This window comes from Ursus arctos, unplaced genomic scaffold (assembly GCF_023065955.2).
Source record: "Ursus arctos isolate Adak ecotype North America unplaced genomic scaffold, UrsArc2.0 scaffold_1, whole genome shotgun sequence".
NCBI classification, from domain to species: Eukaryota; Metazoa; Chordata; class Mammalia; order Carnivora; family Ursidae; genus Ursus; species Ursus arctos.
In genome coordinates, this window is record NW_026622763.1 from 81,933,658 (window position 1) to 81,945,101 (window position 11,444).

General features: G+C 41.7%; 1 long non-coding RNA gene across 2 annotated transcripts in view; it reads left to right on the top strand.

The window, feature by feature from the left end:
• The window catches only part of LOC113250528 (uncharacterized), a 57,655-nt gene that overhangs the window by 22,300 nt on the left and 23,911 nt on the right, over positions 1-11,444 (top strand). The gene's annotated exons all lie outside the window — the stretch shown is intronic.

An 11,444-nucleotide genomic window follows, 5' to 3' on the forward strand; every position in this document is an offset into this window, starting at 1 on the left:
TTCCAGAACAATGATAGCATTAATCACTAACAAGTAACAGTCACAGACCAGACAATACATTCACTATGAAGGGATTTCATTTTTCAGACAGTAATGCTAATGACAGCATCATACAACATTCACAGGCTGTAATCGATTTCAGAAGTTTGCATCTGTTCCCATGTGTCTTGATACTTACAAAATACAATCCAAACATTTCCATTTCACTCTTGCTCCTTCTCCCAGGATTATCTCACATAGTTATCTAGAGATGCTGAGGGTAGCTTTACACACTGATCACAAACCAGTAGGGCCTCCCCTTGGGCGGGGCAGAAGACCTTTCTAGCGCTGGGAACTCTGAATATTGTTGATGCAAAATGAATCTGTAAAAGTAAGAAAGACAGTTTTATTCGAGCCCAAGTTAGGACAGCTGCCTGGGAAACACACTCTTCACAGGGAAAAATGTGCTCCAGAGAACGAACAATTTTTACAGGGTTATATACTTTTTTACATCTTGTAAAAGCTCAAAAGATTATAGATTAACATAGAGGCAGGAATCACGAGTTGTTTTGTTTTGTTTTAAGAATTCCAGTGAGGGGCAGGTCACATAGCTTTTTATACTCCTGAGTTTAATTATTTTTTAAAAGAATTTATTTATTAGAGAGAGAGAGCATCAGCAGGGGGAGGGTCAGAGGGAGAGGGAGAAGCAAGCTCCCCACTGAGAAGGGAGCCCGATGTGAGATTCAGTCCCAGGACCTTGAGATCATGACCTGAGCTCCCCATGACCAACTGACTGAGCCACCCAGGCGCCCCAGGAATCACAAGTTTTAACGTCAAGGAATGAAGGGAGAACACTGACCAATATCTTAAGGATAAGATGGTTTTCCTTTAGGCCACTCATTTATAAAGCAGATGCACGATGTATGCTTGGTGGGCCGTAAGTCAGGCTTTTGGTTTAAACAAAGTTTATGTATAGTCATGCTGACTTAGAAAGCAATCTAAAATGGCTTTCCTTATACATCAGGCCTTTCGAGAGTTTTCCTCTTGTCGATACCAATACCGATCACTGCACAGCCCACAAATGCGATTCCCTTCACCTTCATCAGACAGCATCCTCACGACGTCAGGGTCAATGTTGGCATGTAAATCATACTGGAAATTTAACAGGCATAAATATTTGTTTAAAAAACATTCGGGTGCAAAGGGACAGGAGGAGCACATACAGCAACACTGGGGAGCCTTAGGAAAGTAGTAACTGGACTAGGAATTGAACTTTTCCTGAGGGCACTTAGGTTTCTAACTGTAGCGTTCTGTGGGTTGTGACTTTGATGTATATCCCTGCAAGCTGGCAGTGGCTTTAAAGGATACCCAAGTATAACATTTAAGAAATCCTGGCGGTGGGTGGGGTCTCATTGTTCTCATCCCGCCGCACGTCATATCTTTCCTTCTCGGAACCGGGTAGGGAAGAGACAAACAAACAGATTACAGGGAGATGCGGCCTTCGTCTCGTCTACAGAATTCTTTCTTGAAGCTCTTGGACTTACTTTACCTGGTACTTATTCTGTCAATTTCCATTGAATATAATGCAATTTTGCAAAACTGTTTTTAAGCCATTGTTACCTTGGTTGAAAATAGTCTAAATAGGCATGATATAAGCTAGCCTTTAGTTGTACAGAGCTCTTAATATTTATATACGTCCCCTTATTGCTGCATAAAATAAGACAACTCTAAGCAATGATTTTTACCAGCAATATTTTTTAATAACTTCATACTCATAACCGTTTTCCCATAATAGAATTAGCAAAAATGCTAAAAGGATAATAGCTAAGGTTGGTGAGCATATTGTGAGATAAACACCCACATTCACTGATGCGCCTGATTTAAAGAAGCACAAATTTTCTGGAAAGCAGAAAGTTTTGGGAATTCGTATCAAGGGTTTAAAAACATCTATTCCATTTTTCTCAATTATATACACATACAAACAGAGCAAAAAAACATTCTCCACAGCAAAAAAAACAAAAAACCAACAACCCAAAGTATTAATGATGGTTATCTCGTGGTGATGGGATAATAGATAGTTTTTACTTTAGAACTGTATTTTAACACATCAATCCTCGAGGCCCGTGGGCGGCTCCGTCGGTTAAGTGTCTGCCTTCAGCTTGGGTCATGATCCCAGGGTCCTGGATCGAACCCCACGTCGGGGGCTCCCTGCTCCGTGGGGAGCCTGCTTCTCCCTCTCCCTCTGCCTGCTCCCCCTGCTTGTGTGCAACATACGCGCTCTCTGTCAAATAAATAAAATCTTGAAAAAAGGAAATCTATCCCCACTGAGAAAGTATTATTTTTATGATGATGGTAAAAATTCTTTCCATCATTTAAGAATATTAATAAAGAATTTTAATAAAATAAAGAAGTATTCATAATATTCAGTGAGAACAATAACATGTTTTATAAAGAATATTATACCAACTAATTATATATGTACATGTGTATATATATGCAAATATATAGTCATTTGCCTAATAGATACATCTGTTTCCTAAGGCCTAACATGTACCAATGAGCTAAGTCTAAAACCATGTTTATCAATAAGTGTTAGGGCAATTGGAATATGAATTATGGATTTTTTAAATTTCTCATTTACACTTCTTCAGCACTGAGCTTGTATTGCTTTTTAAATTCAAAAAACACTTAAAAATCAAATAGAAAAAAATTTCTACAGAGCATGATGATATCATTCTATTCACTGTACAGTTTATAAATCGTGTCAGGCTGTCAGCTTCCTCATCTGTAAATTGAGGGGATCAGACTAGATGTTCTCTGAAATATCTCTTGGGCTTAGAGAACTATGGCTGTGAACCGTAGAGCAGACACCTAATAAATAATTATCAAAACAACAGACTGTGTCTATTATAAATCTAAAAAGACTCTGACCTTGAGGTGTCATGATATAATAATGAGCGCATGGCCTTAGCATTAGAAGACCTTGGCTAGGGGCGCCTGGGTGGCTCAGTCTGCCTTCGGCTCAGGTCCTGATCCCCTGCTCAGCGAAGAGTCTGCTTCTCCTTCCTCCCGCCTCTCCCCCTCCCCCTGCTTGTGCTCGCTCTCTCTATCTCTCTCTCTCTCTCTCAAATAAATAAATAAAATCTTTAAAAATAAATACTTGGCTAGCATCCTGGCTGAGTCTCCTTTCCCTCAGTAGAAAAGTGGGGATAATAATTCTGCTCAAAGGATTAAAAAGGGGTTGAAATGTGATCGCAAACCCGAAGGCCTTTGCATGTTGGCTGGCTTGGAGTAGATGCTTCATAAATGATACTTGACTCACTAACCCAAGGCCTGATAGTACGTCGTCTAGTTTGCCCTGGACCATCAGGCTGCAGTCTCTGGATCCATACTCCCATTTTGAACCCTGCGGCAGGAAGCAGAGGGTAACCTTTGTGAAGACAAAGCTATCTCGGCTGGGGAAGTTGAGACAGAGGTTCAGGTGGGACCTGAGTGCTGCACGCCTCATCCCCAGCTCTTCGGGGTTGTGGTCCTGTGGGAAGAGAAGCGGGGCATAGAGGAGAAGCCTGGTTGTGTGTTGTCCTTTGCGCTGGCTCCCTCGCCTGCCTGCCAGACTTCCTTCCTTCTCCCTCCCTTCCTTCAGAAAATATTTAATGGTACAGCTGACTGGCAGTCCCATGCATGGCATCAGAGTGTGAATATTAAATAAGATACTGGTTCTGATCCTTAACTAGCTTATAGTCTAGTAGGAGAGACAGATAATAATAAAAATCACAGACCCACACGATCAGCCCTGCACACAGGGTGGGTTGATGGTCCAGAAGCGAGAGAACTCTGTGCTTGGGGGCAATTGTGGGCTTCAGGACATGGTGAGAGAAGACCTCCCAAAGACAATTCCCTCAAGGTAAGTTTTCTTTTTGGCAGAAGTAGATTTTGCTCCAGGGGTCAAGATATGTTTGAGGTAGGGAGGGGAGCGCCCTGTCAGGAGCAACACATGAAGAGATCAGTAACATGGCTCCTCCATGACGGAACCTCATGGAAATGAGCTGCCACAAAGAACCATATGATGTCCAGAGAGGAGGGAAATGAGGCTTACAACCAGACCTGAGGGGTGTAGACCATGCTTAAGAATTGGGCACAACAGCTCAACAACAGGAAAAGAAAACAGCCAATTGGAGAATGGACAAAAGACTCGAATAGACATTTCTCCAAAGAAGACATACAAATAGGCAATAAACATAAAAAGATGCTCAATTTCAATAATCACCAGGGGATGACAATAATAATAATAATAATAAAATAATAATAATAATAATAGAAGTGTTGGTGAGGAGGTGGAAAAATTAAAACCTTTGTGCACTATTGGTGGGAATGTAAAATAGAGTAGCCACAAAGGAAAACAGTCTGGCAATTCCTCAAGAAATTAAATTGGAATTACCACATGATCCAGCAACCCCACGTCTTGGTATTTATCCACAAGAATTGAAAGCAGAATCCTGAAGAGGTATTTGTACACCTCTGCTCATAGCAGCATTAGTCACAATAGCCAAGAGGTGAGAACAGCCCAGACATCCCTCTGGCTGAATGGCTAGACAACATGTGGTGAACACATACAATGGAATATTATTCAGCCTTAGAAGGAAGGAAATTCAGACACGTGCTACCACATGAATGACTGTTGAGGACATTCTGCTCAGTGAAACATGCCAGTAGCCGGGGGACAGATACGGCGTGATTCCACTTCTGTAAGGTTATCTAAAGTGTCAGACTCCTCGAAATAGAAAGTAAAATGGTGGTGGCCAGGGGCGGGGGAGGCAAAAGAGAGGAGTTGTTTCGTGGGTATGGTTTCAATTTTGCAAGGTGAAGAAGTTCTCAAGATCCATTGCACGACAATGTGAGTATAGTTAACACTTAACTATTGTACACTTGAAAATCACGAGGGTGGCAAATTTCATGCTATGTGTTTTTTACCGCAAGAAAAAAGAAAGAATTGGGAACAGTCTCTTGAAGGCAGCGGACGATTCCCTGAAGCATTTTAAACCTGGGAGAGACGTGGTCACACCCATTTTTGGGGAGTAGCCTCTGGGGAAAGCGTTTCCTGGGTTAGTGATGGAACAGACTAGAGCCCCGGGGAGACCAGCTGGAGGGCCTTGGAGGGTCCGGCCTTGGGCTGATGAGGGTGTGACAAGCTCAGAGAGAAAGAGGAAGGAGATGTGACAGCAGGAAGGAATTCAGGCGTGGCTGGGAACCACCGTCCTTATGCCTGAGATGTGTGACCGTGGACACTGTCCGCCTGCGCAGTCCTGGGCATTGTTAATATTGCCCAGAGATCATCTGATTCAAGAGGACTCCCCGTCAGGAATTCACACGAACTGCTGGTGATCGTTGCTCTGTATGATTCTGAAACAGGGTCCTCACCCCGTCCTGCTCCCCTAGCTTCTTTCTTTTTTTTCTTTTTTCTTTTTTTCCTGTCTTTTTTTTTAACAGTAGCACCAATTCCCTTGAATACTGTCATTCATATTCAAAGTTGCAATTCTCCTAAAGCCAATTAAAGAGAGTCCTGATTCAGGCAACACCTCTAGAAATTTGGTAACTTTCCATTTGTCTTTCTTTTACCTGCATTCTATGGAATTTCCCAGCAATTATATCATCCTCCAGAAATGCATCCTGGGTGAAACCTTTTTGAATCTCCACATTTGAGAAAAACCATTGTAGTGAATGTTTTCCTTCGTGCAAATGCATTAACATGTGAGTTCTGGAGACGGAGTGTGTCACCATCAGTGGGTGAGAAGGGTGAGGCCACCCCAAAAGTCAGGTGCGGGGGGTCAGTGAGGGATGCTGAGGGACTCTGTCAGGCATACCATGCTCTCAGCACAATTCACATTTTGACTCAACAAAATAACGTAGTTCTTTATATGACTAGCTTTTGGAATTACTTATGAAATGTGGACACCACTGAATGCCAAAGGCCAAGAATAATTTCTTCTAAATTAAGCATGAATGGCCTTTAGTAAAATAATGTTGCTTGTTAAAATCATATTTAACAGTACAATTTATCAAATCTCTTGTTCTTGTCCTTTGATATTTCATTTACTGCTTCCAAGCTTAGAGAAATTATAATTCCTCTAAAGATAATAATTACTAGTTCCTGTTTTCTGCTACTTTACTGTGACTTGATTTATATGTCGAGTTGTCAAACCTATCTAAAGTTGTTGTTGTTTTTTTTTGTATAATGTAAATTAAATCATGTTTCAGTATTGCTAGCACCAAGAAGTAAATCCAAAAGGGGGTTTTCCTTTTCTATAAAGCCAATCATTTGCATGTTTTGTAAAATGCTTAGCACAGTATAAACGTGAGGTAATTTAACCCATGGGGGGGGGGAATGTTTTCACTCCACATCTCCCTCAGAAAATATTTAAGGCACAACAGTCATAGATCTAATTTTCTTTGAAGGTACTTTTGGATAAAATCCAGGAAAACTACCCTTTGTAAAACAGATGAATATTTCGTCTGAAAACTTGGTCCACTTAAAAAAATTAACTACCAAGCATGTTTAAGTGTCTATGTTAGTTACTGTGGTACAAATTACAGTCAATAGAAGTTTCATGCTGAGGAAAACCATGAAGTACATAAGATGAATGCCACTCACTGTGATTATTCTCTTCAGGAGCTAGAAAATAACTACTTAGAGAGATTATGCATGAGGGTAATTGCTGTTTAATGGAGAAAAACTGGGGAAAATAATTACAGGAGTGAAGAAGATAGTTCCTAACCATCTGTCATTTAAAAATAAGAAACAAAAAGAAAACATAGTACGTTTTCCAGAAGGACTTGGACGTGATGCCAAAAGGCAACACTCAGATCCTACACACACAAAAGAAGTTCCCATGAAGAAATCTGCGATTGCTGTTTGTAGAAGTTCCTTCTAGAGCCACTGCCAGGATGTGTTTTACTATTACAGTCGCTCACCTTTATCTGACATTTCTCCATAGCCAAGGTGGAAGAACACACCCACCTGAGACGTCAGTAATTGGAAGGAGATGCCAATAGAAAGACATTTCCTCCTTCCAGGAAAATAAAAGTGGGGGGGGGGGGCAGTGGCAAAAAGCAATCTTTGAATTTCTTATTTCGTTTAATACCTTGAAGAAATATTAGTATCTAATAAAGGTCTCTCTCTATGGGCCCGTATAGGCTTCATTCAGATTATAGTTTATCGATGCTCTCTTCTGTTGAAGCTGGTCTTCTGAAGTCTAGAGATACTCACCCCTGCCATGTGCCTACCAGTTCTCGGCCCCGCCGGAGAGGAGCTGATGCTCTGGAGGCAGAGGAGGGAGCAACTCCGTGAATTATTCAGTGTGACTGGTTTGCTGTTGTTCAGTAAGACAGGATTTAATAAACAGACAAGACAGCGGTACAAGAGATGTGGTAACGCAGTCTGTGATTAAGGGTGCAGCTGGAAGTAATCTCTCTCTCTCTCTCTCTCTCTCTCTCTGAATTTCCAGAGCACTTTATCTATGCCTCTTGGGCGCTTTCCCCTTTCTTCTCCGATGGTGCTGTTATTTCTCTCTCTTCCCCCTCCCAGAGAGTGAATGGCTTGGGGGCAAGCTCCAGGTCTGACTCATTTTGCATCCCCCCACAGAGCCTAGCCTACACCTGCAAGTAGACATCTGTTATTTGAATAAAACGAGGGACAGCGAGAATAAGTATGAGTGTGAAGGGGATGGGGGGAGGGACGTGGGTTTGTGTGAAGATGCTCACATTGGACAAAAGTAGATTTAAAACAAACAGTAAATGCCTGAAGCGAACATTGTTTTTACCTCTGTAGCATCCATTCATCCTTTTTGTCGTGAGGACACCTCAATTTTCTTTTGGGGGAACTACCACTCCGCTACTGCGTGTCCTTGGTTGGACTGTGATCAAGGGGCCCTGTCTTCCCTTGGCCTGGATAATCACACTCTCATGGAGATAGAACTCAGGCAGAACAAGGACAGAAATTGCCAGTGACTCATCCCAGCAGTAACCTATCCACTAGCATAATAGATTGTCCATTTGGCTGCCATTCTTTGGCAGATTAAAGATGGCTACTCATTGTCAGCCCTCCCATTAGGAGGCAGAGTCTATGCCCCTTTCCTTCAATCTGGACCATATGTCCCTTCCCTGATTAAAAGAATAAATGGAAGTGACTGGGTCAGCTTCAGTGCCGAGGTCTTCATAGATTGGCCGCTTCCACTTCTTGTCTCTTTGAAGGCGCACTCTTGGAGCCCTGAGCCCCTATTTAAGTCCAGCTACCCTGAGGCCACCACGCGGTGAGGAAGCCGAAGCTAACCACCTGGAGAGGTGCTGTGGAGAAACATGCCCAACCAGCACCCAGCTCTCCATGCCATCCTGCCAAGCGGCTAGGCTGTGAGTGAAGAATCCTTTACATGACTCTAGTCCCAGAAACCATCTGACTACAACTGCATGAGTGATCCCAGTAAGAACTCTCCAGATGAGTCATCAATCCCCAAACCAGGAGAGAGAACAATAAACTGTTGTTTTAATCCACTAAGTTTTGAGGTGATTTGTTACACAGCAAGATACCAGGAACACATCTTTCCCCTCTGCTCTTCAGAATACTGTTGTTCAACTTTCCCCGCAAATGCTTCAAAAGAGTCCTCTTCTCCCCCATTAGAATTATAATTCTTGTGTTCCTGTAACACAGTCTGGTGTCCTAAGTATGCTAATGTCCCTCATCTCAGCTATTCTTTTCTGTACCCCAACTTCTTATCGATGAAGTGGAGTTACAGGGTACTTTCATCATAACATTGCTGTGAGGAAAATTATGAATACCTGTAAAACACTTCAAACATTGCCTAGCACAAAGTAAGCACTTAATGCATATAGCTTGTGTTAAGTATTAATCCATATAATAACCCCATGATTTAGATGAGACTGTCAAATCAGAAACTGCAAACTGGCCATTCACTGGTGGAGTGCTCAGTTTAAACAAATATTTGAATTAGTTGCAGCCATTTCCAAACCTGATAGAGTTCATATGAATATCTAGAATTCTGGATTATTGCAAAAATGGGACGATCTCCTAGCCCTGGGCCTGCACTCCTGCCCGGCGCCTGGGGGCTCTTGCTGCCCAGTGACTTCCCACTTCACATGGAGCCTGCTCTCTGGCTCAGCCCTGCCCCGCACTCCCGACCCTGGTATCCACCGCCTTTGTTCATTTATGTTACTTGCCTGCTCTTATGGACATTACAGTTTGTAACTCAAGGAAGAGAGCAAAGATGGGAAAGAAGAGGGGAAGGAAGGCAGAGAGGAAGGCTGCATTCAGCACGTGGAGGTGTTCTTTCTGACTGTAGCTACCTTGGCAAACATTGTAATGATCAAAACATACTTTATTTGGTAGGAGGGTCAAAGCCACCTTTATAAAACAAAAACCTATTTCGGTCATTAAGACAAAACCATTGTTTGATTTGGACAAGTGTTCTCATTCCAATGCTTGCAGAATATAATTTCTTGTCTGGGAGATGCTGTCTCTCTTTAGGAAAAACCTTGGGGGAAATGTCTATGAATGTGTTGGTAAAAAGAGGATAGGCCAGAATATTTACTTACTTACTTACTTTTAAAGATTTTATTTATTTGAGAGGGTGAGAGCACGAGCATGGGGGTTGGGGGAAGAAGCAGGCTCCCGACTGTGCAGGGAGCCCAACTCAGGGATTGATCCCAGGACTCTGGGATCATGACCTGAGCAGAAGGCAGATGCTTAACCTACTGAGCCACCCAGGCACCTGTCTTGCAGTAGTTAAAATCCTTTCAGGATTCTTCTACGTGCTGCTTTGTTCTAAATTATTTGTACTATTTAACTTCCACATTTCATCACAGGGAAACCTGTCAGTACAGTGTGCGTTTAAAGATTCCCTAACTGTCGTCCACCTGAGCACATCTGCAAATTGTCTCCCCGCTCCTATCCCAGTTCAGAAGTGGGGAGATTACGTCCATTGCAAATCGAGGGTTGTGGCTCTGGCTGTCACAAGCAGCCAGCTGAGCAGCTCAGTCTCCCTCCAGGCCAGGGCATCAATGTGAGACCAAAGAAGGAGCCTTTGTTTGGTTAAGGTTCTAGTGGGCGCCTCCCAAGGGGAGAAAGTGCACAGTTTATATTATATTTAACAATCTGCCAATCAAGGGAAAAGTGCAGATAGTAAAGCAGCTTGTGTAAAGGTTATTATTAAAGTAATATAAACACAAAGAACAATAGGAAAATAAGAATAATAGAAAAAAGGTGACCCATCATCCAAAAAATAACCAGGTTTAACATAGTGACGTAGTTTCTGCCAAGCTTTTTTCATACAAATATTAATAGTCATAATGAATAGTTTTGAATATGGTCTTTTCACTTGACATGCTGTTGTAAGCATTTCCTCTGGTATTACCTAACTTTTGTAGGCAAAACTGTAGTGGCTACAAAATATTTCTAGAAGATATGTCATAATTTGTGGGATTACTTTTCTGGTATTTGTATATTTAATTTGTTTCTCATTCTTATAAAATAAACATGGCTCTGAACATCATTGTACATAAAGTTTTTAATATATTCAGAATCGTGTCCATATACCAGATCTTCAGAAATGGAATTATGGAGTCAAAAAAAAACATGGAAGGGGTGCCTGGGCGGCTCAGTTGGTTAGGCATTAAACTCTTGGTTTCAGCTCAGGTCATGATCTCTTCAAGAGCTTTGCACTCAGTGGGGAATCTGCTTGAAGATTTTCTTTCTCTGCCCCTCCCCCCATTTGCGTGCTCTCTCTCAAATAAATAAGTAAATCTTTTTTAAAATGGAAATTTTTACAGCTTTTAAAAATATTTATTTATTGGAGAGAGAGAGAGCACGTGCGTGCAGGGGAGGAGAGGCAGAGGGAGAGGGAAAGAAAGAATCTCAAGCAGACTCCCTGCTGAGCACAGAGATGGCATGGGGTTTGATCTCAAGAGCCTGGGATATGACCTGAGCTGAAATCAAGAGTCCAATGCTTAACCAACTGAGCCATCCAGGCGCCCCACTTGTTGCATATTATTAAATTGTTTTCCAAACTGTTTTAACCAAGTTAGACTGCCACCTCAAATGAATGAGAAGTGATGTGTTGTCACCACCTTTCCAACAGTAGATACAATCTTTAAATCTTAAATTGATTAGCACAGCATTTCACAATCTTAATTTCTATATCCTTGACTCTATTCAATGAACATTCTTCCATGTGTTATTTGTTTTTTCTTCACGTTGAATGTTATTCAACGCCCTTTGTGCACTTAAATATGAACTCTTTAGAGGTTTTCTTATCTTTTTGTGAGCTCTTTATATAAAGCGTTATTAACCTCCTGTTATATTTGTTGGGAACATACTTTTCTAGTGGTTTGAATTTTTTTAAATATTTTATTCATGTGGAACATGAATTGGAAACATATAGAGAATAATACAGCAAACA